Source organism: Pogona vitticeps, chromosome 4, assembly GCF_051106095.1.
Source record: "Pogona vitticeps strain Pit_001003342236 chromosome 4, PviZW2.1, whole genome shotgun sequence".
NCBI classification, from domain to species: domain Eukaryota; kingdom Metazoa; phylum Chordata; class Lepidosauria; order Squamata; family Agamidae; genus Pogona; species Pogona vitticeps.
In genome coordinates this window covers 21,991,607-22,019,584 of record NC_135786.1, presented here as the reverse complement: position 1 = coordinate 22,019,584, position 27,978 = coordinate 21,991,607, and the positions used below count along the sequence as shown (strand labels likewise).

Here is a 27,978-nt window from a genome sequence, read left to right as displayed (position 1 = left end):
AGAGTGCTTGTAGCGCTATGGGGCGGTATATAAGTCCAATAACTAACTAACTAACTAACTAACTAACTAACTAACTAACTAACTAACTAACTAACTAACTAACTAACTAACTAACTAACTAACTGTTGGAACGTATTTGGGCAAGAATTCCACCCAATTTCTCCAGAGGAAGTTTCTTAGTACATTTGTTTGTTTGTTTGTTTGTTTGATTGATTGGTTGATTGATTGATTGATTGATTGATTGATTGATTTTTACCCCGCCCCTCTAGACAATGTCTACTCGGGGCTGCTTACAAATAAAACACAGTAATATATATAACATCTTAAAAATTACAATTAAAATTACAATTATAGCAATTACTTACAAACAAGACATTACCAAGATGGCATATCATAAGGGAAAAGAAAAGAAAAAGGTAAGGATGAAAATCACTTAATTGACTGGAGGGAAGGCCTGCTTGAATAGCCAAGTTTTTAACTGACTTTTAAAAACATCCAGCGAGGGTGCCAGCCGAATTTCGGTTGGAAGGGTGTTCCACAGCCCAGGTTTATTTATTAGCAGTTTTAGAAGAGGTAGCTGTGTTCGTCTCTGCTAGCAGATCAGGCCAAAAACAAACGAAAAATAAAAATTAAGACAAAAACATCGTGGCACCTCAAAGAAAAACTACTATTACTGTATAAATAGCAGATCCAGTTCACTTTTTCTGACAATAAAGAAGTGGATTTGATCCGCAAAAGCTCACATTAAATGTTTTAAATGAGTCTTTAAGTTGCCACAATGTTATAGACTTCTTTGTTTTTAGTTTCTCTTCAATATTAGTAGTGATTGTAAGAAAACTTTTGATTTTCCCCCTTTTCTCTCTCCTCCAAAAGATTTGGTTGGTTGGTTGACATTGCCATTACAAGGAGCTAAAAACACAAGTGTGTTGGCCAGCATTTTGCTTCATCTACAATACTTAGTCGTAGCATTCTGAGACATTGTAGTGGTCAGATGGATGCAAACACAACCCCCCAAAAGTGGAAAAATGAAGGGAGACCCTCTACAAAATGGCCTTCTAAAGAAATAAGAAAAACAAAATTATCAGACTGTCGGGGGGGGGGTCTTTAAACATTGGCTCAACACCTCATTCCTAAGAGTTCAGTACCTTCCCCCAATGGTGGACCTACATTTTTGGAGCCTTGATGCTTGAATTGTTATGCAGATGCCTTCAAGTTGTGGGTTGTTCAATGACAGACCATAATCTCCCAGAGTTTGGTCAAATTCATGCTGGTAGCTTCAATGACACTGTCCAACCATCTGGTCCTCTGTTGTCCCCTTCTCCTCTTGCCTTTCCACTTTCCCAACATCAGGGTCTTTTCCAGGGAGATTTCTCGTGAGATAGCCAAAATATGGAAGCCTCAGCTTCAGGATCTGTCCTTCCAGTGAGCACTCAAGAGTTGATTTCCTTCAGAATGGTTAGTTTTGATCTCCTTGCAGTCCAGGAGACTCTCAAGAGTCTCCTCCAGCACCACAGTTCAAAAGCATCAATTCTTTGGTGGTCAGCCTTCCTTATGTCCAGCTCTCACTTCCATACATCGCAAATGGAAAAAAACACAGCTTTGACTATGGAGACCTTTGTCAGCAAGGCGATGTCTCTGCTTTTTAAGATGTTGTCTAAGTTTGTCATTGCTTTTGGTTGTTGAGGGTTTTTCGGGCTTTTTGGCCGTGTTCTTCCTAACATTTCGCCAGTCTGTGGCCGGCATCTTCAGAGGACAGCAACCTGTCATTGCTTTCCTCCAAAGAAGCAGGTGTCTTTTAATTTTGTGGCGCTGTCACCATCTGTAGTGATTATGGAGCCCAAGAAAGTAAATCTGTCACTGCCTCCATATCTTCCCCTTCTATTTGCCAGGAGGTGATGGGACCAGTGGTCATGATCTTAGGGTTTTTTATGTTGAGCCTCAATTTTTTAAGCTCTCCTCTTTCACCCTCATTAAGAGGTTCTTTAAGTCTTCCTCACTTTCTGCTATCAGAGTGGTATCATCTGCATATCAGAAGCTGTTGATATTTCTTTCAGCAATCTTAATTCCAGTTTGGGATTCATCCAGTCCAGCCTTTCTCATGATGTACAGTATTCTGCTGTTGCTTCCTGTCCCACGTATAGATTTCTCAGGAAATAGATAGGGTGGTCAGGCATACCCATTTCTTTAAGAACTTGCCATAGTTTGTGTAGTCAATGAAGCAGAAGTAGATTTTTTTTTTCAGGGCCATCACCTCCACTGGCCTTGTTGTTAGCCATGCTTTTCAAGGCCCGCATGACTTCACTCTCCAGGATGTTTGGCTCAAGGTCAGCAACCACACTATCTGGGTTGTCTGAGACATCCAAATCTTTCTGGTATAATTCCTCTGTGTATTCTTGCTGCCTCTTCTTGATGTCTTCTGCTTCTGTAAGGTCCCTACCATTTTTGTCCTTTATCATGTTCATCTTTGCACAAAAAGTTCCTTTAACATCTCCAATTTTCTTGAACAGGTCTCTGGTTTTTCCCCTTCTATTCTTTTCCTCTATTTCTGTGCACTGTTCATTTAAGAAGACCCTCTTGTCTCTCCTTGCTATTTTTGGAAGTCTGCATTCAATTTTCTGTAATGTTATTCCAAATCTGTGTCCGACCCAATATATTTTCAAAACTAGAACAATGTATTCACGAAGGCTTTCACGGCTGGGATCTAATTGTTGTTGTGGGTTTTTCGGGCTCTTTGGCCATGTTTTGAAGGTTGTTCTTCCTGATGTTTCGCCAGTCTCTGTGGCCGGCACCATCAGAGGACAGCACAGAAACGTCAGGAAGAACAACCTTCAGAACACGCCAAAGAGCCCGAAAAACCCAGAAAAACCACTAGAACAATTTTCTTCTAAATTTTAGTTCTACTTTTCCACTTCTATTTTTGTTAGAACGATCAATACATTTGAAACCATCTTAAACAACTGATACAAACCTACAACATATAAAAATGATAGAGTATGCCAATTAAATAAGAATTACAATCACATGACATCAAGCCAATTCTTATTAATGGCCAGCCTTTTCACAGTTTTCTAGGTAGAGAATACTCCGAAGTGGTTTATCATTCCCTTCTTCTGGGGTGCCACCCCCAGACTGTGCAGCTTGCCCAAGGCCAAGAGGCACAATGGGGAAATCTAACTCCCAGTTTCAAATACTTAAAGAATTGAGCTATTCAGCCAGCTTCCTACATATCAGTTAAAGGCTGAGGGAAGATGTCATGGAATATCTTGTTCAGATAAAAAAAATGGGTGCAGCTGGGGAAGTAACAAGAATGATTAAGACATGCATAACAGAAGGTAAAAACAAATGCAGCGTTCTCAGCTACCTTGCAATGTAATGGTAAGCTCAAAAATTGCCCTGGAACTAACTCTGGTAAGTGGTGGGATAAATATTTTAAGTAAACAAAGAAAAGAAACAATAGAGGAGTCTTTTAAATTATACATGGTAACACCTGTCTAATAGACATTTTCCTAGATCTCTCACAGGGACCCCATCTCAAATTTTTGGACATAAACATTCAGTGGGAACCAAAGTCTGCAGCTACAATACACAGTGCAGAGATGGAGCAGCTCACACAGATAAGCAGTGCAAGGAGAGAACAAATATGCCTGATTATGCTTCCTCTACCAATAGGTTGAATCAAAAATATTCTCAAGACTTTTTCTGAGTATTAGCTTTGCAAAACTGGGAAGCTCAAGGGGTGGTGCATTTCAACCTGTTAATAATCCTTTGACACCTATACAAGGTGAAAAGGGGAGTTGCAGCATTTTTAGCTCTGGATGTCAGATATTCTGCTTAATAACTGGATAGCACTCTCAAGTGTTCAAAGCATTTGGTGTGCCTTATCTGGGAGAAATTATTTGTTATTCATGTGGGTTTCACTCCTATTACTACTGCTGCTATAGCAATTACTGTGTGGTGAAAGACAATAGATGGACACATGCTTCTTGCCACTATCACTGCTGACAAACCAAGGTTGTCTCATTTGGTTTTTCTTGCAGTGCTAAATCGAGGAGCATGCACACCATATCACCCATTAATCACAGTGACTGATCAACTCCCCCCCCATCACAACAAAACACCCATAACAAAAAACACCCTGACCACAGGAAACACCCAATCTCCTGAATATATTCATGTGGGTTTCACATGATATAAGCCTCTGTGCTGCAAGGTCAGAAGACCAGCAGTCGTAAGATCAAACCTACATGATGGAGTGAGCTCCTGTCACTTGTCCCAGCTCCTGCCAACCTTGCAGTTTGAAAGCATGTAAAAATGAGAATAGATAAATAGATACCACCTCAGTGGGAAGGTAACAACGCTCCATGTTTAGTCGCGCTGGCCACGTGATCATGGAAACTATCTACGGACAAACACTGGCTCTATGGCTTGGAAACAGGGATGAGCACTGCGCCCTAGAATCAGACACGACCGTACTAAATGTCAAGGGGAACTTTTGCTTAATGTCACTTTAGGGTAAGGAGTTACTCAGAAAAAGAACACAGGAGAAAGGATACACGTGCTGGGCTGCTAACAGCTAGCGATTCAAATACCAGCAGCTGTATGTACCTTAGGCTGAGTTCAGGGTGAAAGCCATAATCCCATGCAAATTTACTTTAAAACCCAGTGACTATAGAATATAAACTTAATGCAGGGAAGCTCATTGTAGAATTATCTTTTTTTGAACAAGGAATCATCTTTTTTGTTCAGCCAGCAGAGATGGTTTGAAATTCTTCTTATTGGATTTACAATGCCTTCATTTGCTTTCTCTGTCCAGTGTGACTGCCTGATTTGACAGATGCAAAGCAGCACCTGTGGGGGTGGGGGTGTCAAACGGAGTGTGACTTGTCTCCACACAGTTTCTTTTTTTTAAAAAAAGGTTTCAATTCAGTGCTAGAACACACTATTGCTAGGGCACCTAGGAAAATGCTTTTAAAAAGAGTTGGATATTCCCAATTAACACCCTGTTAGCAGATTAAGGAGGCTTCTGCTGTTGGAGTTCTCTGCAAACTAACTCTCTGCCTCTCCCTGATGACTGATGCAAATTGAAATCTGGATGGCAGTGCAACTGACCTGGGAAAACCTGATCTGATAAACTGCAAATATTCAGAAGGTCAATGTATTTGCGAAGGCTTTCATGGCTGGGATCTGATGGTTGTTGTGGGTTTTTCGGGCTCTTTGGCCGTGTTCTGAAGGTTGTTCTTCCTAACGTTTTGCCAATCTCTGTGGCTGGCATCTTCAGAGGACAGCACTCTGAAGATGCCGGCCACAGAGACTGGTGAAACATCAGGAAGAACAACCTTCAGAACACTGCCAAGGAGCTCCAAAAAACCCACAACAACCATTCAGAAGGTCAAACCACATTTTCCCATGACAGACTGTCATGGTAGATTGAACCATTCTCCCATTTTGTTCTTCAGTATTGACATTTCTTAATTCCTGTTTGTGTCAAATTAAATGGCATTGGAAATGGCAATATAAATAGGAACGGAATGTGATTGGATTAAAACACAGGGAAATATACTGTATATGGTTTTTCAATGCTAAGGAAACAGAACTACCTTTAGTAGGTTACTTACTGCCACAGGTGACAAAACATCAAGCACCAAAACTCCAACCAGCAGTGTTAATTTTTTTGTTTCATTTCCTCTTTCTTTGGATCATAGCTGTGTGGAAAAGTTATCTGTCAAGACTAGAGCTTGTAGTTCAAAGAGTAACCTTTCCAAACTCCTTTATGTATGTTGCCATAGTTCTTCTGCATAGCAGTTCCAGAAATCTCTGAAAAACATTGTCAGGCTCCTGCAGCAACTCAGAGAATATACCTTTAAAGGAAGTAGTAGGCAGGGAAGAAGTGCATGCAGGAGTGGATGGAGGAAAGTTTAATGGTAGGTGGGAAATGCAATACCTTATATAAATGCACATAATAATAGTTTGAGTTGAGACAGGAATACAGGAAGACAAGGGGGAGATGGGCAAGTGGAAAGGCAGACAATCCATAGTTTTCAGAGAGATGAAGCAAGTGGAGGAGAATATTAATACAAGCAGAGATCAACAAATTTCCCTGCCATTTTGAAGTCCTTTGTACTCTGCATGTTATTGCTAGCATTTAATTTCTGCTGCACTATGCATCTGATGTGCAAAAAGAACTATGAGAAGTGCAGGAACTTTACATCATTCTTTCTGTGCATCAGTAGAATCTTCTCTATTTTAAGATAGCAGAATTATGTGACACCTCAGGAGGGCCAAGCCAGATCTAATGTTAAATGTCAACATTTTGAAAAATGGAAATGTTATTCATTGGAAAGAAGTAATGAGGATGGCCTCAATCACAGCAATCTTTGGGTGAGCAACATCCTCTCTTGTTCTAAAGAAAATCTCTGTCCTTAAACTATACCATAACATTTCTAAGGAGGGCTTTTAATCAAGATAAAAGCAGGAAAGGAAAGAGTTAAATTCCATACCTGATGTCATCTTGATAATTCTCAACACTCACAACCAGCATTTTCTATCTACATTTTTTTCAAACCTGCATCTTTAATGCCATAGTTGTGCAAATTTGTATTTTTGGACCATGGTTCCCAGAGGTATGATATGACATAGGGTGTGATCCTTGCATTCAAATAGCATATTGGAGTTCAGTTGACCCTATTTTGTCTGGCTCCTTCTGGTATTATGGAGTGGCTTAAAAAGTGAGCTACTTCTGGATATTAGCAAATTGTACACTTCCTCTGGTTGTAGGTGGAGGGGCAGAGGAAATGAAATTTCTTTTAAGAGTCTAGTAGACAATCACTGAGGCATTGCATCACTTCAAAAATGAGAGAGAGAGAACAACATTTTTTGGTTTCTCTTAAAGAACTAGTCAAGAAACTGCAGTTTCTTGTTTATTAACATGCTTCATGAAATTGGAAAGTCCAGTTGGAAGGAACTTTGACAGCTGGAAGGCTCACTTGTATACCATTCCTAGTGATCACAAATGCTGGAAATGGACCAAAACAGAGTTATTCTACCTGCTCTCTCTCTCTCTCTCTCTCTCTCTCTCTCTCTCTCTCTCTCTCTCTCTCTCTCACACACACACACACACACACACACACACACACACACACACACACACACACACACAGAGAGAGAGAGAGAGAGAGAGAGAGAGAGAGAGCCCAGACAGACTTAGAAAGGTGTGAGTAAGACCACTCTGGGGATGTCATGCGATATCTGGGAAAAAGAGTGAACTACTGCATCTCTGCAACAGACCAAACAGCAGGACAAATGACCAACTGATTGAGCCCTGAGCCCACCATACTTTGAGCACATAATGAGAATAGAGGAGTAACTGGAAAAGAAGATAATTTTGGGAAAAATTTAAAGCAACAGGAAAAGAGGAATACTAAGAGATGGGTTAACTCAACACAGGAAGCCATGGTTATGAGTTTGCAAGAAAACGCCTTTAAAATAATTGTTTTAAACATGGGAGTGATGGATTTCTTTTTGAGAAGGGCAGGAGGTGTGAGGTGTGCGTGGACTTCCAAGTTTGGGTGGGCAAAATATCCACCAGATCCTCAGAAGCTGCTCATCCTTAGTTTCTGTGAAAGAGTTATTGTCAGAGTTTAAATCTGGAGCCTGTTTATGTGCAGGGTTCAAAATTAAAATGAATGGGGGAAAATATTGCTTTGCCATGTGAAATCCCTTTTCCATATTACACTCCACAAACAATTTCTTCCACGTTTGACATTTATAGGGGGGGAAGTGCAAAACTCAGGATGGGATTCCCAGCAGGCCAGGTATCAAGTACTGGGTGTGTCATGAAAAGGCAATAGATACATATTTAGTTTCTGATTATCATATTTTGACTGCTGGGAAGGTGTAGAAGTTCTTGTGAGATTTTCCGCCACAGGTGCCAAAATAATTTGACTGGCATAGATACTGTACATGTTGGCTTTGGAAGTGGATGGCACCACTGATTACTTTGCCTGGGTGTAAAATATTTATTTTTTTATTCATTTCCCATTAGGTAAGGGAAGATTATAGGGAAGGGGATTTGGATCAGGGTATTGGGGTAAATAAAAAATGCAGAATGTGATAGAGAACAGTGTATTTCGTTATTGCATTTGTCGATATGTTTTCTTACTAAGCATACTTCACACTTATCTTACATTTTTTCCTAACTCTTTAAAATCTAAAATTATATCTTATATTTTCTTTCTCATAATTTAATCCATTCGTGTTCTCATCTCTCATCCAATTATACAAAAGTTCCCACTTTTTTATAGACTCAGCAGTTTCTTTGTCATTTAATACTTCAGTTAAAATATCCATCTCTGCTGCTTCAAAAAAAAAATTCTATTAACTCCTGAGTTGTTGGAATCTCCTCTTTTTTCCAGTATTTTGGCATATTAAATTCTTGCTGATGTAGTTACATGTATGATCAAATATCATTTTTCTTTTTCAATCAAGTTTGGCATTATATTCAACAAAAACAGTTTAGGTTCATATGGAATTATAGAGGATGACATTTTTTGTAAAAACTTATGGACTAGTTTCCAAAAGCTCTTAGCTTCCCTACAAGTCCACCATATATGATAAAAGCTACCTTCTTTTGATTTGCATCTCCAACATCTGTTAGAGATACTTTGATATATTTTCAATAATTTTCCAAGTGTAATATATCATCTACAGTATATAGAACATCTTTTATATATTTTCTTTGTAATTAATTGCTTTTGTTGGCCCTTCCGATATTTGTGACCATGACTTTAAGTTAATATTGGGCCCATTTTATCATACATTCTTTAACTATTTCACCTTGCGTTTTTAATTCTAGTAGATAATTATACAAACCTGGGTGTCAAATATTTTGGGTAACACTGATTCTTAGCATTTTTTAAATAAAACAATTTAGAATAGAGACAGAATTTCTCATGGTAAGGATATCCCATTGTGTTATGTATGCTCTGCAGAGTCGAGAGAAGATACTTATTTGGACTATGATGCCTAGAATCTCAAGCCAAATGGTCCATAGATTCTGGAAGTTATAGTCCAAAAAGTACCTTTTCCAGGTCCTGTAGAAGGGTAAGAGAGAAGTGTGCTCAAAGCCTATATAGTCTGGGCATCTTCCTCTAAATCCTTGATTATGAGATAGTCAAGAGTCTTGTCAAACTCAAGAGAACATAATTGCTTAATAGCCTTGTTTTATTGTGTTGAGGAGGTAGCTAACACTGACTAGATCTAATAGCCCTGCACAAACATTGAATGCATTTTATTGCCTTGTTAAACAGATAACATCAATGAGGAACGTCTCTCCAGCAGAAGTGGAGCACAAGTCTTAAAGTGACCCACAAAAGTGGTGCACACTTTTGCAGAACAGTAAGCTAAGTGGTAAACTGAACTGGGCCTACAGTGTTGAGTGTGTTATATTACTGAAACTGTTCCTGCGGTTAAAAAAAGGAACTGATGCAAAGAAAAGGAGCAATCCCCTATTCTGGAGCCATGAGTGCCAATTTTGGTGAATGTGAAGGCCTCAAGGACCTGTGAGCCACAGTGGTACTCCAGACCTGGTAAGCTTTGTGCTCAAGTCGCAGGGTGTTAAAATAATTGAAGGGCATCCAGTTCAACCCCCTGAGGAAGTAGGAAGTCCACATCTAAAACATCCTGGACAGGTGGCCATCCAACTACAGTTTTAGAAATGTCAGTGAAGTCCAACACATTCTGATGTTTCTATTCCACTGGCCTCATTCTTAGGAAGTTCTTCCTAACATTATGTTGAGGGCTTCAAGATATGGGGGCAGGGAAGGCACACAGGAGCAACCTACTGGAGTCCCTCCCAACGTCAGGATAACTGGATGGTATCCCCAAAACTAGGGAACAAGGCAAGTGCCACTTTTTATCAGTGGGACAGTATCCACCTTGTTCTCTGTTTTGAAGATAAGGGGATGTTTGTTCCCCATGTAATAGCTGTGATGGGGACGTGGTGGTGCTGCAAGGTCATAAGACCAGCAGTCGTAAGATCGAATCCATGCACCGGAGTGAGTCCCCATCGCTTGTCCCAGCTCTTGCCAACCTAGCAGTTTGAAAGCATGCAAATGTGAGTAGATAAATAGGTACCACCTTGGTGGGAAGGTAAGGGTGCTCCATGTCTAGTCTCGCTGGCCACGTGACCATGGAAACTGTCTACAGACAAACGCTGGCTCTACAGCTTGGAGATGGGGATGACCACTGCACCCTCAAGTCAGACATGACTGGACTAAATGTCAAAGGGAACCCTTACCTTTACCTAATAGCTGTGACAAAGGCTACATGTGAAATACAAGTTAGGGCTTTACAGATGCAAGAGAGGTACCAGCACATCATCATTCAGGCCACTTATTCATTGCCCAAACCCAAGACACTCATGACCTGAAAAGTGGATATAGATTTGTATAATATTTGCATATATTCACTTATATATGTAGATTAAGAAATAATGGCTGAAATCCAATGTTCTGTTAGCAGTGGCGATGGTAATTTCTTCTTCTCCTGTTTCTCCCTAACACACACAGACAATCTAAAAAAAAACAACAGCTGTCCAGAGCAAGTTTTGGGAGTCCATTGGGCCTGCAGAGAAGGGAAGGAGCCCACCTCCTTTTGCTTCTGCTGACAAAAGCAGTTCCATCAAGTTCAGTACTGTACTCTGTTGGCTCCTAGCTACAAAAATTACAATTTCAGTAGAAATCTTATATCTACTGAGGAAGACTATAACTAGGTGACCTATATGACTGTATCGTCGTCTACTCCAGAAGTGGGAAACATGACTTTTTTGGTATGCAACTTCAAGAATACAATAGTCAGCCATGCACTGGCCACATTGGCTCTGGAACTTTGGCATCTCGAAAAGCAACTTTTCTTATCTCTGATCTAGAGAGCCACAATTAGGTAAAGGTTCCCCTTGGCCATTTGTCCAGTCGTGTCCAACTCTAGGGGGTAGTGCTCATCTCCGTTTCCAACCCACAGAGCTAGCTTTTGTCCACAGACAGCTTTTGTCCGTTCTCATGTGGCCTGTGTGACTAGACACGGAACGCCGTTTACCTTTCCACCGAGGTGGTACCTGTTTATCTACTCGCATTTTTGCATTTTGCATGCTTTCGAACTGCTAGGTTGGCGGGAGTTGGGACAAGGGATGGGGGCTCACTCCGTCGCGTGGACTCTAGCCGCCTAGAGTGGTTGAAATGACCAGATAGGCGGGGTATAAATACAATAAATAAATAAAATAAATAAATAAATTTTACGACTGCAGGTCTTCTGACCTTGCAGCACAGAGGCTTCAGCAGTTTAACCCGCAGCACCACCACGTCCCTTTTAGAGAGCCACAATTAGGGTGGCACAAATGAGGTGTTGCCCCAGGGCATGACATTTTAGAGGTTAAATTACTAATTAGTATTAAGAAAATAAACGGCAGCATCTCCTCATCCAATTCACTATTATGAAACTTGTTCTTTAGTTGTTGCTGTTGAGGGTAACCATTTTCTCTCCTTTTTTTTCCTTGGGGGTGACTCACATCCATTTGTTAGGGTGGAGTGGATGGGAGAAGGTGCTGATTGCCCCAGGTACCAAAATGGCTAGTAAGTTCTCTGCTGGCCTGCTACCCAATTAATACATCTCAAGGCACTTGCCTTTTCTTCTTAATGGTTCTGTACCTTACACCAGAGCTAACTGGATGTACTTTCTTCCACCAGAAGGCTATCTTCTGTAAAACAGAGCTCATGGCCATCCTAAATTTGGATGTTGTTCCATGTGGAAGGAACAGCAATGGAGAAAGGACTGGGAATTTGAGGGAACAGGAAGCCTTCATATGGTGGAAGATACCTGAACTGGAGAAACAAAAGGTTATCGGCAGAGATGTACAAGGATAAGCACATGTGGAGAAAAGGAGAGACAAGGCCATGGAGGGCTTTGAAGATAAAAAGGGTGTGGTGTTTTTGTGTTTATTTTTGCAACATTGTAAAAATAGGAGTTATGTGACTTGGAAAATGAGCTTTATAGGGAACAAAACAGCAAAATGTTATCAGAACAAATAAAGCATGTTACTTGTTACATAGATACAGTGTAAGCTGTTATTTTAGGCAGTTAGGACATTGTCCCTTTGCTAGACTGGCTAGAAAGGGTGATCAGATCACACATTACTCACCAGCAGAGAATCAAGTACAATAGTACGGAAACTTACCACATCAACCTATTCTTCAGTTCAGTTAAATTTTAAATATTTGGGCGTTGCCTTGAAGTGTCATTGCAGGAAAAGAGGAAGGGAACAAAATAAGAATGAATTGCCCAACCGGCTGTGGATTTCTACTTTAAGCACAGATTTATTTATTTATTTATTTATTTGATTTATATCCCGCCCATCTGGTCTGGTTGACCACTCTGGGCGGCTTCTAATAAGGTGTATATGAAAACATAAGATGAGGAGAGGGCTGATTATTCTTCTGAGCTACTCTGCAAACAAGTAGCCAGATTAGTAGCACAAGACTTTCCTTCCCTGGTCCTTCTGAACCAGAACAAATCCTCTGGCTTTCCCTTTCAGCTCCAATCACTACTGCTGGGACAGCATATATTTGGGTCCTAGCCAAATAGCAAAGGATGGCCTGATCCTCCTAGATGGGAGTAAAGTGGTGCCTCGCTAGACAATGATAATCCGTTCCACTGAAATTGCTGTTTAGTGAAATCATTGTCTAGCGAAAAGCATTTCCCCATTTAAATGAATTGAAACCTGTTTCATGCGTTCCAATGGGGAAGAATCGTCATTGTCTAGCGAAGATCAGCCATAGGAAAGCTGCTTTGCGAACCGCCAATCAGCTGTTTAAATCGCTGTCTTGCAAAGCTTAGGTCCCAAAAGCACCTGTTTCGCGAGTGCAGAGGAAGCTGTCAAAATCGTAGTCTAGCGAAAATCGGTTTGTGAATCAGGGACCAAACATTGTCCAGCGAAATTCCCCCATAGGAATCACTGTTTTGCGAATCGCTATAGCGATCGCAAAGAGTCAACGTCTAGCGAAAAAACTGTCATGCGGGGTAACTGTCTAGCGAGGCACCACTGTACACAGGCTTGATCCTCTGCTCTTTTACTTTGTGGAATTTGCACTGACCTTCATACTGCACATTATGCCCCCTGATACTTAGTGAGGGGGTAATCAGCAACCAGTCCATGGGTGATACTGCTAAGCTGAGCTCTACCTATTTCATTTCCCTAATTGCTTCCTGAAAGACACCTTGACAAAAGGCATATGCAAAGAAGTCTTTGTTTAAAGGATTTGGGAAAGGCTTAATCAGTGACAATGTGCCCCTTTCCTTTTATCTTTTACTTAGCTGTTTATAGAGGCTTTCTCCCCCTGGGAAATTTACAGAAAGTGGAGTCTCCTGCTGTGTCTGGTGCCTTCTGCACCTAAGATAATTTGCTTCTCCTTAGCAACATTCTTTTTCCTGGCATGTTTGGAGTCCCCGAGATGAACACTCTGATATCATAAGGGGAAATGAATACAGATGAAAAGGAATGATTCCAAAGGAATGATGACCTCTGTTTTTGAGGATGGCTCCCTTAGGAATGCAATTTGCTCTTCAGCTCAAGAAACGTGTAAGAGGCAAAATAAAAAGAGAAATTCTTTGAAACATTTCAATGTGAGACTTCTTAGTGGACTGATTGATTCAGAAAAGTCAGAAAATGTTGCATACATCCTTGCTGACACCTTGCCTTTAAATTATAAAACTGGCATAAAGGCAAAAAATAAAATAAAGCCATAAATATAATGTGTATATTATGTGCTGCCAAGTTATATTTGACTTGTAGTGACCCTAATAGAGTTTTTGAGGTGAGATATTTAAGGAGTGGTTTTACTAGTGCCCTCCCCCACCAGTAAGCTTCTATGGCTGAGCAGTAATTCAAACCCTGGTCTCCAGAGTCCTATTTCTTCATTCAATCCACTATACAATGCTGAATGCCCTGAATATTAATATTGATAGTTATTTCCATTGTTTCCTGACTTTGTAGTATTAACTCATACTTAAAAAAATTGTTAACTTGCATTTTTTTGTTCTACTAGAGACTGAAGGGATTACAACAAAAAATCTGCATTTTTACATCTTATTGGGGTGAGGTAAAACCCCCTAAAGATAGAATAATTACATATACATATATACATAATGACATATTATTCTATCCCCCTTCAAAGTGAACTGGAAAAAGTAACAAGGACATTTCTGAACTAGCACAGCAATTTTTTAAAAAATGAATATTGCTAACCTATTTTTAAAGCAGTGTGGTGTAGTGGATAGAGTAACAGACAAGGACTCTGGAGAACAAAGTTAGATTCCTGGCTCAGCCATGGAAACTCACTGAGACAGTAGAACGGGAAAAACCGCTCCTTAAATACCATACTTGCCTTAATAACCCTGTCAGGGTTGTTATAAGTCAGTTTTTACTTGATGGCACATAACTATTTTTTTAAAAAAAAACACAATGTTGTTATGGTTACCTTTCATTATTGCTCAAAATCAGTATGTTATGCCTACATGTAATATCACTAGTTCTAATCCATGAATTCCAAGCTTTCCATACCATCTTTATTTTCAAATTTTCTTATTTAGTTCTTTTATTTCATTTATAATCTGCTTTTTCCCCCAATTGGAGGACATAAGGTGGCTTACAAAACAGTGGTGATAGTGAGGATGGATAGGTAAATTAAAATATTAAAAATGCAATTAAACATCTAGGAATATTAAAATACAATTGAACTTGACTTGATTTAAAAATTAAAAATACCCCAGTATATAGATTAAAAAGTTAGAAAGAAACAGAAGCACCCCTGTAAAAAAGTCCCTCTGCAGCCTGATCAGTGGCCATATACTTAATTGAAGAGAATGGTCTTTGTCTGCTGGTGGAAGGATAAGAAGGATGGTTCCCAACCCCATCTCCTACTGAAGGCAATTCCACTAATTACAGACATTAACTCTTTTTCTAAAATTGGTATTTCAAGGAGAAAATGTTGCATAAACTATAGGCAGGATGGCTTGTCAAAACAAAGTCCCACTAAATCCCCTGGGACTTTTGAATACCCTTATGTTCCATTTTTATAGAGGACAGTCTTTGATTTGTAGGACTGATAGAGAAAAGTCCTCTATTTGAAATTATCCTTTGTTTGAGTCTGTTCAGTCTAAGGGTGCAGTCCTAAATAGCCAAGATGGGAGAGGGACAGATGAACTGATGCTAGACTAGTTAAGCTGGGCTGTATCCCCTCTGTTCTGAAGGATGTTGGAAATTACTTAGGGTTATCCTCTCCTTGGCCTAACCTCATGCTGACAAAATTCCCTGGTCTGGAAGATACTTGGATCGGGCATAATGCAGCCTTTTTCTCACCCTTCTTTGCTCCCTTTTTGGCTTCTTTGCTGGCTGATCTTAGCTAGCACAGCAACTGTGCCTGCAGATGTCTTGAGATCCACCTGCCTGCCCACCCAATGAGCTATCTATGGCCTAAGGGCAATAAAAGGCTTCTGCCCATCCCAAATCCACTTTAGCTGGCATGCCTTTGAGTTATACATGTATTATAAGCTAAGCCTGTTTGAAAGACAAGGAGCCATTAAAAAAAGCAGAGCTGTCAATGAACAGTTATCACCTGGACTGTAAACTGTCACCATGAAAAAAATGTACTTTTATTTAAGCTGCACAATGCACATCTGTAGATTTAAATTAGCACACGTATTACATAAATTGGTGTCCTCTTTTCTGGAGAGGCACAAGTAACCTACCTTTATGACTTATTTGGGAATAAATGTGCATAGAATTGAAACCCACTGTAATCAGGGAGGCTTTTCCTCAGACTCTTGGAGACAGGATTGCATACTTAGGAGTTTTAAAATTATTGTTTTTAACTCAAATGATTTTGGGTTCCCCCCCCCGCTCCGCTAAAGAATCACTGCATCCCAATTATACAGCCAGCAGTTCAGGACCTACAGTATAACAAAATGCTTGCTTTTGCAAGTTGTTGCTGTTCTTTCCCTCTCCTTATCTCCCACTCTAGAAGCTTTAAATGAACAATTATGAGTAAGCACAAAATGCAAGAAGGTACATTTTTAGCCAGAGAGGCATATCTTCTAGTCTGAGCACAGCTGTTGCTGCTGCAGTTTTAGTTGCCAGTGATTTATACCTCATCTGGAGCACAACCCTTTGGAGCCGAGTTGCTTCTGCTAATAATTTATTTGGCTGCATTCAAATGTTGGCAATAGGGTGCATAATAATCTTTTCAGGGACACATTAACAGAGGCAAAAGTTAATTGCTTATGATGTAGATGTTGATGGAGTGGACAGTTTTGAGGGAGTGGGCAAGGGAAGAACTGCTTGCATGCAATTTTTTTAGACAATCAAGGCAAGCAACATTGGGCCAAGGCTCTATGCTTATGCAAAATAATGCTGTTTTGGCAAACATCTCTGCTTCACATGATGCCTTAGAAAATTAACAAGTGCAAATTGTACATCAGGAGATGAAATGAAAGCAAAATGTTCAGCTGTAGACTCAGACCGTAAATGAATATCTGCTTGTGGCACCACTCAAAATCTATTGCATCATGGTTAGAACTGGCATGGCTCACCTTGAGATTCTTTGCTGCTCCTGTTGCTTCTCCAAATGGTCACAGGTCTAGATGGCATGAAGGTTTGTAAACCTTTTCCTCGTACAGATTGGTTGCAGAAATACAATATGTTGGGATAAATGTTATTGAGACATAGTGGTTTGAGTGCTGGGTTATGGTGGAAGTGCTGGGCTAGGATGAAACAGTTCTGGGTCCAAATTCCCGTCAAGCTGTGAACCTCACTGAAAAAGCCAGTCACTTTTTCCTCAGCCTAATCTACCTCACACGGTTGCTGTCAGGATGAAAATAGGGATGAAGATCAGATGTGCTGCTTTAAGCTCCTTGAAGGAAACATGAGAGAGAAATGCAATTTTTAAAAAAATCACAATAATGGAGAAGACAATGCCTACCCCAGCACAAACATGTTTTAAAACAATAGTTTTACCTCAGTGTGTATGAGTATACATTTCTTTCTTTTCTTTTCTTTTTTTTACATAGCCGGGCTTTCTAGCATCTTAGTACTTGCTGTAACAGAGAGGGGAAATATTTCTTTGTCGGCTTCCAGAATTTCACACCCAGCATGGCAGTAATGGTGCAGGCTATGGTATCCTAGGGGTGGTCATCTAGAAAGGGAAGATTCCCCATCTCTTGGCTGGTATAGATGACATTCACAGGCTTGTTGTGTTCTCCCTCATCAGAGGCTTAAGCCTGTGAATGGTATGTATGTCAGCAAAGAGATGGGGAATCTTCCCTTTCTAGATGACAACCCCTAGGATGCCATCACTATCACCACCACTGCCATGCTGGGTGTGAATTTCTGGGAACTGACGAAAGAAACATTTTACACATGGAAAGCCAAAGTGTGAGTAACAGCATGGAAAACAGGCATGTGCTGGCTGATTCTGCTTGCAGGATATCTGTTCAAAGTTTTGGCAGCATTCTCAAGAATAGCAAGTGCTCTCTCTCTCTCTCTCTCTCTCTTTTGAGTATGTTTGTGAAACAAGATGGTGGGAATTCACTCACAGAAACACAGAGACATGCCTGCAAATGTTCAGACATGCCCCTCCACTCCAAAAACAAAACAAGTGTACTATGGCACCTTTAAAATTAACACATTTATTTCAGTGTAAGCTTTTGTGGAAAGGGACGTGGTGACACTGCGGGCTAAACCGCAGAAGCCTGTGCTGCAGGGTCAGAAGACAAAGCAGTCGTAAGATCGAATCCACGCGACGGAGTGAGCGCCCGTCACTTGTCCCAGCTCCTGCCAACCTAGCGGTTCGAAAGCATGCAAATGCAAGTAGATAAATAGGGACCACTTCGGTGGGAAGGTAACAGTGTTCCGTGTCTAAGTCGCACTGGCCATGTGACCACGGAAGGTTGTCTTTGGACAAACGCTGGCTCTATGGCTTGGAAACGGGGATGAGCACCGCCCCCTAGAGTCAAACACGACTGGACAAAAATTGTCAAGGGTAACCTTTACCTTTACCTTTAAGCTTTTGTGGATTGCAGTCCACTTCTTTAGACACACCAGGCACAAGATTTCCACAATACCTTTTGTGATTTCAGTTGTTTCTGTTGCTGAATGAGACACACATAGATAATTACTGAAACTGAAACCTGGACCAAGCCCTACATCAGGACTTGCTAGGGAAAGCATGACATCACACATAAAGGATCTCAGAGCGAACTTCTTCCTGATTTAACTAAAAAGGCAATAGTTCATACCTTATGGACAGCAAAAACCACCACCCACCAAATCACAGCTTGCAGTATTTCCTAAGCCCTGGAAAGTTATGTTCTTATGTAAGACCAATTTGTACTTGCAGCTAGCTTTGAAGGCTGGAGGCCATTAAAGTATATTACCTTGAAAGGAACATGCCGCTTTGCCTTTCAGTGAGCACTCATGGAAATAAACTGAAACTTGCCGTAGGGTCTATAATCTGTTCCAAACTGTCAACCTCTCAAGGATACAGTGACAAATGGCAATTTTGCTTCCACTGCAGATTGTCTAAATTTGAAACATATATGAGAACTTGCATATCACCATGGCAAGCAATTGGAAAAGACTGGGAATTCTACATGTGATATTAAAAGACAAACTTGGTGCAGTCCTTCTTTGAATGAATATTTTTGGAGTTTATGGAAAGCGCATGGGGTGGAGATGGTCAGTCAAAGTTTAATTGCAGGACACATTAAGTAAACTAGTACTTAAAAGCCAGGTGAAAATAAACACTTTCATGCACAATTCATAGTTAAAGCAGTAGAATTTCCACCCACAAGATGCAGTGATGACTGTCAATTTAGATAAATTTAAAAAGAGACTAGACAAATCCATGAAGGCTCAGGTTGTTTGAGGCTATAAGTCATGGTGAAAACATTGTTGCACAATTTTGAATTTCTGGCAAAATTATCTTTTTGCAACACAATGGAAATTGAGATCCACTGAAGAGCTACAAGTTCTCCGGATCCCACCTCTTTCTAATTAACTAGCACTTAAAGTCTCAGCAGCTCACTCTGAGACATTTGTAGGAGAAAGAATAAAAATGTTTCTTTACTTACAATTGCTTGAAATTACATACTTATGTATACTGTTTTCTTATGTGTGCCTCCCTAACATACAAGCAACCAACCAAACAAACAGATCAACAGCAACAAAACAACTGCCAGCAACCAATGAAAGAGAGAGAAAAACACTCAACAGAAAGGGGAGTTCTTTTTAAATTTCAAAAACTCCAAGGAACAATTGATTAGTACTGGATAGATAGAAAATCACCTCAATTCAGAAACGTCCTTCCCATTCACTCAAACTGCAGTCAGCATTTGAGGTTGCAAATAAAACTCCAATAAACATAACTTCTTCCAGGACTGAATATGACATACCACTCTCAACAGTTGCTGGTGAGCATGGTGTGTGTGTGTGTGTGTGTGTGTGTAAGGGAAGGAGGGAGAATGCATGCACACACATGCTGTTGCACTGATTGTGAACATCCTGCAGGCACCTCGTCTGGATGCTTGTAGACTAAATAGGCTTTGTAGTGATCATGTTTGGTTCTTATGTTCTTAATTGATGAACCACACTAATTTATTTATTAGAATTTTTAATTGACTAGAATAGAGCTATTGCATTCTGAGCATTCTTTAAACCATCATTTTGTTTTAGAACAGTCATTTGAAACCCTATGTTACAGCCAAAAGCAGAACCTGAAACATTTAACTATACATATGTAGATATAGCCTTATATTGAGGTAGCTCTTCTGTCTAATTATTGTTCTTCATTATTATTCTTCTAGGATCCAGTGCTATTGGCTTGCAATGCTATTTGGTCACTTTCAAGATGAGGATCAACACTAGTGAAGAAAAGTTTTAGGAAAGTTTAACTTTAAGAAAAAAACAATTAAGAGGTGATACATTATGCACCTTCAGATATCTGAAGGGCTACATATGATGCAGCACATTTATTTTCTTGTTGCTCCAAAAGGTAGAACCCAAGCTATCAGATTCAAACTGCATGCAAATATATACACATTAGGTGGAACTTCCTGATGCCATGAGTGTTTGACTCAAACCAGCTAGAATAGACTCCTCAGGAAAACAGCAAACTTTACCATTAGAGGTTTTTAAGCAGAGGCTAAGGGATGTTACGGTACTGGGTTTTCTGTATCACCAAGGGGCTGAACCAGATTACCTCCCCCCTCCAATTAATCGTCTATATTATAGATATAAAGTGCAGCCCCAACTAGAAATATGGTATATGTCCTAAACACATATGCAGAAGTCTTTAAAACCACTGCACAACCTTTGTGGCTGTGCTGAGAATAGTTGTTCTGTTCATCAACCACAACTGACTGGTGACTCTGACATCAGCGGTGCAAAGCTTCTCTAAAGCAATGGCTTCATTCTCTTGCACAGCATTTCCTGCAACCACCTCACACTGTGAGCTCAGTAGCTTCAGTAATGTTTTATGCTTTTTATCTATCATAATCTGGCTCTGAGCCTGTCAGCTGAACTTGATTACCTTTGAGGCCCTTTCCAAATCTCTGTTTCTTTCCAGCTCATATGAACTATGTATGTTCATACAGGATTAATCTAAACATTCAGGGAAGTGGAGACTCATGGGGGGGGCTGAGCACTCCCCACTTCCTCTGTTGTCATCCTCTACATGTACAAAGTGGCAATCTGAAGAGAAGAATCTTTGGTATGTACGGTACCTGTTTATTGGTAGTGAGGACTGTTAAAAAAATCAGGGTCCCTCGCTGTATGAAGATAGGACTGGCTTGGTCATTAGCTGGGATGAGGTAGTTACCTCAAGTGCCTGAGCAAGGGAATTGGTGGAACAGCAGCTCCTGGTGCCCACTTGGGCCTGCCTAAGCACAGAGCCATTACTGGTGTCTTCCTTCCAATTACTGCCTCTTTAGCACATCCAGTTCTCAGGCATGAGTATCAATAATGGTGGGCTCCTAAGGTCTTCAAGGCTAGCACTGTAGGATGGGCCAAAATATTGCCTGTCAGGTACTTAGAATTGCCGAGCCGGTGATGTTTAAGACAAAATACAACTATGCCCCTTTCCTTCTCTCTCATTCCTTAAATATTGTGATATGGTGGCAAGGAGCCCGAGTGCCATCTGTGGTGTTTCTCTTCCTGCTTCACACAGTAGAGTAGCTTGCACTGGTGCTGTGTGGAAAGTCCCCTTATGCCAGGTGTTCCCAATCTTGGGTCCCCAAATGTTCTTGGACTAGAACTCCTAGAAATCTTGAACCGGCTTTGGGGAGTTTTAGTCCAAGAACCTCTGAGGGCCCAAAGTTGGGAGTCACTACCTTATGTAAAGGAAAATTCCCCCTTCAGACTGTTGCTGTCCACAGGGATGCCTTAACTTCCACTAAGACAGTTAAGCTGCATATCGTGGGGTATTAAGCAACCGTGTTTTGCTTCTCACAGATGTCAGGCAAGAAACTTGATCTCCCCCACCGCCCAACCCTAGATTAAAGGAGGTGGTGTAAAACAGTTTCTGTGAGAAAGGACTATATCATGAGTCACGCCATGCAAAATGAAAATATCTTTGATTCATTCAAGCACCTATTTCTGAGAAGGAAATGCTGTTGTGTTTTCTAAAATATTCCCTCTGCAAGATATACAAATGTTTAAAACTATTGTACAGCAGCTTGCTTGGGTGTGGCGAAACACGTCATGTCAAGATTTATCTGTCAGTCCTGTCGTTTTCTGTATGTGAAAACGGGAGGGGCACATTTGGTATCTTGACCTTGACTTCACGCAGCAAAACATCTTGGGCTACCTCTGTATCCTTAAGATAGGGTTGGGAAACTTTTGGCCCTTCAGATGTTTTGGAGGACAACTCCTAATGGCCCTACTGGGTGGAGCTGAGGGCTAAAAACATTTGAAAGGCTAAAGAGTCTCCCTTCTTGCTCTACGTGGTGAGAAGTGGTAAGAGGCAGATATGGGAAATGTTTGCTTTTTTGGATAGCTCCTAGAATCCTACAGTCTATATGGTCATTATTTATTTGTTTGTTCACTTGTTTTATTCATATGCTCCTTTATTCTGATAAGGGGACTCCAGGTGGCTCACAGTATTAAAGGGAATAGAATTAAAAACACAGACATTAAAAAACAATTAAGCTATATGCTAATTAAAATACAACTGAACAATTAAAAACAGGCAAACATGAAAAACTATCTTAACTCTAAGAAGGCATTCAGAGATTCAATCATGATTGTTAAGAACCTGCCTGAGGAGATTAACCATGCTAGCCCTGGTACTTTGAGAGCTTTAGGCCCAAAAGCCGAAACATTTTCTATTTGTGAAAAAGAATGTAGTTTTTCTTTAGATCTTTAATTTTTTCACTCCCTCCCTTTCTCCTAGCACAGGGGCCCAGAGAATTTAAAAACAAAAAGAGGTATTAAATTAAATTGAAACACAATAAATTACAATATTTTAAAACTATTAACATAATATGTTTAAAAGAACTAAATAAAACTTCTTTAAAACAATTTAAAAACACATGTTAAAAGATGTTTAAAACCCAACTTCCTTATTAAAACCCAATCTTAAGCAGCAATTTACTAATTAAAAACATACTTAGGAAGAAAGGTCTTTGATTATCAGTGTAAGATCAAGCAGGGATGGACCACCCTGGTTTCCCCTTCCATGGGAGACCAGGCTGGTAGCAGCCACCAAAAATGGCCCTCTCTTGTGCCTACAGCAAGCATATCTTAGCTGTGAGGGCAGTGGGAATGAGAAAAAGGCCTCCCTGGAAGGTCTTAAAACCTAGGGAAGCTTTTTCATAAGAGGCCCAGGAACTTTATTGTGAAAATCTGATCCATGAGACATGCGTAGTGCGTAGGACAGAATGGAAATTCATGGGAAAAGCTGGTTGTGCAGAGTAGGGTTTAAACAGCAATTGTGCTGCATTCTTCTTTCACTAGAAAGACAGAGTGAACAATCTGTCTTCGCATGACCCTTGCTCTGCAATTACATATATTGGTAGGAAAGGCTGCATTCTCTTAAAAATTAGGACTGTTGAGAGTAAACATTCTGTTGATTTCTTTGTACCACTGGAGGCCAGTTACTGAACTTTAGCACCTACGAAAACAGAATGCAATCTATAAAAGCTTATATCATGCCATATTAAAATTGGATTAGTCCAAGCAAGGGCTGTGGATGCTATATTTTGAGTCCTGATATGCATTAATCAATGTTATCTACAGCAATTGATTGGAAATAAGTGATGCATTCAACCTAGGCTGTCCACTTCTACATCTTCAAATAAAGCCACATGAGCTGACCCTTGGACTAGCTAAACACAAGCTAATCAGAAGAGAAACAGGGCAGGGGATTCATCCACTGTTGCTGCAAACCATGCCTACATGTTAATATCGGTGTTGTTTTTTTAAAATTCTGGCTCACACGGAATTTATGCCTGTATAGTAGATACAATGTATTTCATCAAATGTTCTTGACAGCCAGCCCCTCACATCAATCCATTTTTTTTTCCAAATCGGAATTTATACGTTCTCTTCTAAAGATGACAGTTTGTTTTTTTTATCCAGGGTAACAAAAACAATTTGCAGACAATACTGAAAACATTGGCTCTGTAAGGTATGCTAGAGTGAACTGTGTTCACACATTAATGAGTGCTGGTTTTATCAGCAAAGTCAACATTTGGTCCATGATTAATTGGAGAGAGTACAACAGAAGCAGATGGATTCTACCAGAGGTTCACAGATAAGTCCTTGTTGCACATGGTGCCAACAGAAAGCAATGGCAGGAGCACTGAGAAAACATGCAAGGCTCTAAGAAACAAAATAAGAATAAGCGAAAGGTCTTGCATCTTCACTCAAGGATCACTTATAAATCAAACAACCTGAGGTATAAGGACTGTCTACAATTTCTTCAACTAAGGCAGTCTGTAGTGCAAAAGAGCATTCATTCCTTTTGCCATCAGTTTTCTAAGGCAAAACTATTCTCTACAATTTTAATCTAACTTCAGTTGCTCACAGGTGACAGTGCAAGGTAGGGTTTTCCCCCCAGTAAAAGGCATTCCCATGCCCCCAGATGTCAAATCAAATCATGCAGCTAGGACAGTAGCAGATGTTTCTTTGAGTACATGTGCATAAATTGTGCATACAGCATACAAAAACAATTGCACTGACTTTTCTTATTTGAAGAAGCAGATAGAGGGAAGTAATGAACACTCGTTCTGTATCTTGTGTGGTTCCCCTTCTCTTATCTGCTTAGCTCCATAGTAAAAAAGTAGGTGCAGTTGTTCTATAAGAAGCAGAACCACACAATTTGCCAGTGGGTCCCTTTGAACTCTTTGGAACTTATTTCTAGGTAAATATAGGACTGCACATTACTTATGTCTTATGGTCAAACAAAAAGGCAGCTAAAAATGTAAATAGTATGGTTGTACATCTGTAAGATATGTGTGTTGGAGAAGGGCTTCAATTTTTTGCCACTTCTCCATACTGTGATCCAAAACCACCCCCCTCTCTACAGTCTACCTAGCTAGAGCTAAGACAATGCAAAAAGCTTAAATGAACACCACACTGACCAGTTCTTTTCCAGGCAAATATTCAGTAAGGGCCCTTGTGACTATGGCCTTCATGGCATGCACTTAATTGCCATTAAGTAACAACTATGGGGGATGGAAACAGACTCTTGTAGAGCTGGGTTTTCAAGCTTTTTATTCTGTTCTGTATTTCAGTTAATCTGCTTTTTCAAAATTTGATTCTACTGTTAGGTGCCTTGAATACCATTTTTGGTGAGAAATATGAAGAATAATCTGCTTAATGAGTATAAATATGAAATTTGTATTGGAAATAAAGCTTTACTTTGGCACAAACATGCATGATTTTTCTAATTCAAATAGCATGGATGGGGACGCAATCTGGATTGGGATTGTAGAAAGCATACAGGAAGCTGCTTTAGGCTGGGACAGATTATTGGTACCTATAGCTCAGTACTGGCATCTCTTCCTGGAAGCAACACTCCAGAGTTCCAGGCAGGAACATTAATTTTCCCTACCTAGAGACAGCAGAGCCTGAATCAGGAACATTCTTTGCACAAAGCAGATGCACTAATGCTGAGTGTAACAAAATATGTCAACAGAATTGCTAAATGTCTAATCTGAGAAATGTTTGATGTGTCATTGCAGTATAAACATATTGCGTTGGGGGCACCCCACAAATCAGCATTACAGTTTAGGGACGAGTGAGAAATTTTGGTGAGAACTATGGATTGCTGCCCCTTCATGGATTGCTGCCTTGTCGTGGCAAAGGGGCTTGAGTAACTCAGAGAAGCTATGGGCTATGCGTGCAGGGACACTCAAGACGGACAGATCATAGTGGAGAGTTGGGACTAAATGCGATCCACCTGGAGCAGGAACTGGTAAGCCACTCCAGTATCTTTGCCAAGAATACCCCATAAACAGAAACAAAAGGCTAAAAGATATGACGCTGGAAGATAAGCACTTCAGGTCGGAAGGTGTCCAACATGCTACTGAGGAAGAGCGGAGGACAAGGACAAGTAGCTCCAGAGCTAATGAAGTGGTTGGGCCAAAGCCGAAAGGACGGTCAGCTGAGGATGCGCCTGGAAGTGAAAGGAAAGTCCGATGCTGCAAAGAAAAACACTGCATAGGAACCTGGAATGTAAGATCTATGAACGTTGGTAAACTGGATGTGGTCAAACAGGAGATGGCAAGAATAAACATTGACATCCTGGGTGTCAGTGAACTAAAATGGATGGGAATGGGCAAATTCAATTGAGACGATTATCATATTTACTGTTGTGGGCAAGAATCCCATAGAAGGAATGGAGTAGTCCTCATAGTCAACAAAAGAGACAGAAAACAATAGCTGGGCCTAGGAGGGGAATCTGCAAATAGACCCATGTCACACAAGGCTGTGTGTGTTCCCTAAGACAAAATGAAATCTTTGTGCATTTCACATGGAACTGTGTATATACCACTTCTGAAAACAGCCATGACTTACTTTCACCCAATACCTACTTTTCTGAATCACTCACCTTTTCTGGAAAACTCAGCAGTGGCCAGAGGATTGGAAAAGATCAGTCTACATCCCAATCCCCAAGAAGGGCAGTGCCAAAGAATGCTCCAACTACCACACAATTGCACTCATTTCACACGCTAGCAAGGTTATGCTCAAAAGCCTACAAGGTAGGCTTCAGCAGTATGTGGACCAAGAACTCCTAGAAGTACAAGCTGGATTTCGAAGGGGCAAAGGAACTAGAGACCAAATTGCTAACATCCCCTGGATTATAGAGAAAGCCAGAGAGTTCCAGAAAAACATCTACTTCTGTTTCATTGACTACACAAAAGCCTTTGACTGTGTGGACCACAATAAACTATGGCAAGTTCTTAAAGAAATGAGCATGCCTGACCTAGATATCTATCTCCTGAGAAATCTATACTGTATGTGGAACAGGAAGCAACAGTTAGAACTGGATATGGAACAACTGATTGGTTCAAAATTGGGAAAGGAGTACAATAAGGCTGTATATTGTCCCCCTGCTTATTTAACTTATATGCAGAATACATCATGCGAAAGGCTGGACTGGATGAATCCCAAGCCAAAATTAAGATTACCGGAAGAAATATCAACAATCTCTGATATGCAGATGACACCGCTCTGATGGCAGAAAGTGAAGAGGAATTAAAGAACCTCTTAATGAGGGTGAAAGAAGAGAGTGCCAAAAATGATCTGAAGCTCAACATCAAAAAAATAAAGATCATGGCCACTGGTCCCATCAGCTCTTGGAAAATAAAAAGGGATGGAGGCAGTCACAGATTTTACCTTCTTGGACTCCATGATCACTGCAGATGGTGACAGCAGCCACAAAATTAAAAGACGCCTGCTTCTTGGGAGAAAAGCGATGACAAATCTAGATAGCATCTTAAAAAGCAGAGACATCACCTTGCTGACAAAGGTCCACATAGTCAAAACTAGTTTTTCCAGTAGCAATGTATGGAAGTGAGAGCTGGACCATAAAGAAGGTCGACCGCCGAAGAATGGATGCTTTTGAATTGTGGTGCTGAAGGAGACTCTTGAGAGTCCCCTGGGACTGCAAAGAGAACAAACCTATCCATTTTGAAGGAAATCAATCCTGAGTGCTCATTGGAGGGACAGATTCTGAAGCTGAGGCTCCAATACTTTGGCCATCTCATGAGAAGAGAAGACTCCCTGGAAATGACCCTGATGTTGGGAAAGTGTAAAGGCAAGAGGAGAATGGGACGACAGAACACGAGATGGTTGAACAGTGTCACCGAAGCTACCAACATGAATTTGACCTAACTCCGGGAGGCATTAGAAGACAGGAGGGCCTGGCATGCTCTGGTCCATGGGGTCATGAAGAGTTGGACACAACTTAATGACTAAGCAACAAAATCTGACATAAGCAGCACTTCTCATTATAGTTTTACAATATTATACTGCTTTTTGCTGCTAAACTATGTTATAATATTCATTCACACCTACTTACAGATATTTAGACTAAACTGATCTAGAACATAAGACTAAATACAGAGAAGTGTCCTGCCACATCACAGGGAGACAAAATCTCAAGCAATAACCATAATTCTGGGGCATATTCAAACTTACTAGCAAATGCTTATTAGCCAAGCAACAGACAACCACAAATGAAAGCTTTGCAGGCAAGTACTTCTGCAAAAATGATAACTTTTTGTACACCAGCATGCCTAGGTCTGGGAACAGTCTGCCTGAGCAGATGATATGCTACTGCATTGACCTGAGATATTTTATGTTCCACTGCAAGTGAGAATTCATGTTGATTTCAGTTACGTCGTATAATTTAACTAGTTTAAAATAGATGT

The 27,978-nt window shown here is 40.4% G+C and overlaps 1 protein-coding gene and 1 long non-coding RNA gene across 2 annotated transcripts in view; one reads left to right on the top strand and one right to left on the bottom strand.

Moving 5' to 3' along the window:
* Positions 1-7,173, bottom strand: part of B4GALT5 (beta-1,4-galactosyltransferase 5) — a 70,526-nt gene extending 63,353 nt beyond the window's left edge. Inside the window, exon 1 of the mRNA XM_072996865.2 lies at positions 5,616-7,173. The gene's annotated coding sequence lies outside the window, so the exon portion shown is untranslated. The remainder of the gene's footprint in view (positions 1-5,615) is intronic.
* On the top strand, positions 127-26,874 carry LOC110071773 (uncharacterized). The gene is made up of 3 exons (XR_013544781.1): positions 127-416; positions 9,306-9,584; positions 11,739-26,874. It is a non-coding gene; the product is annotated as an uncharacterized LOC110071773 (long non-coding RNA).
* The last annotated feature ends 1,104 nt before the right edge of the window (positions 26,875-27,978 follow it).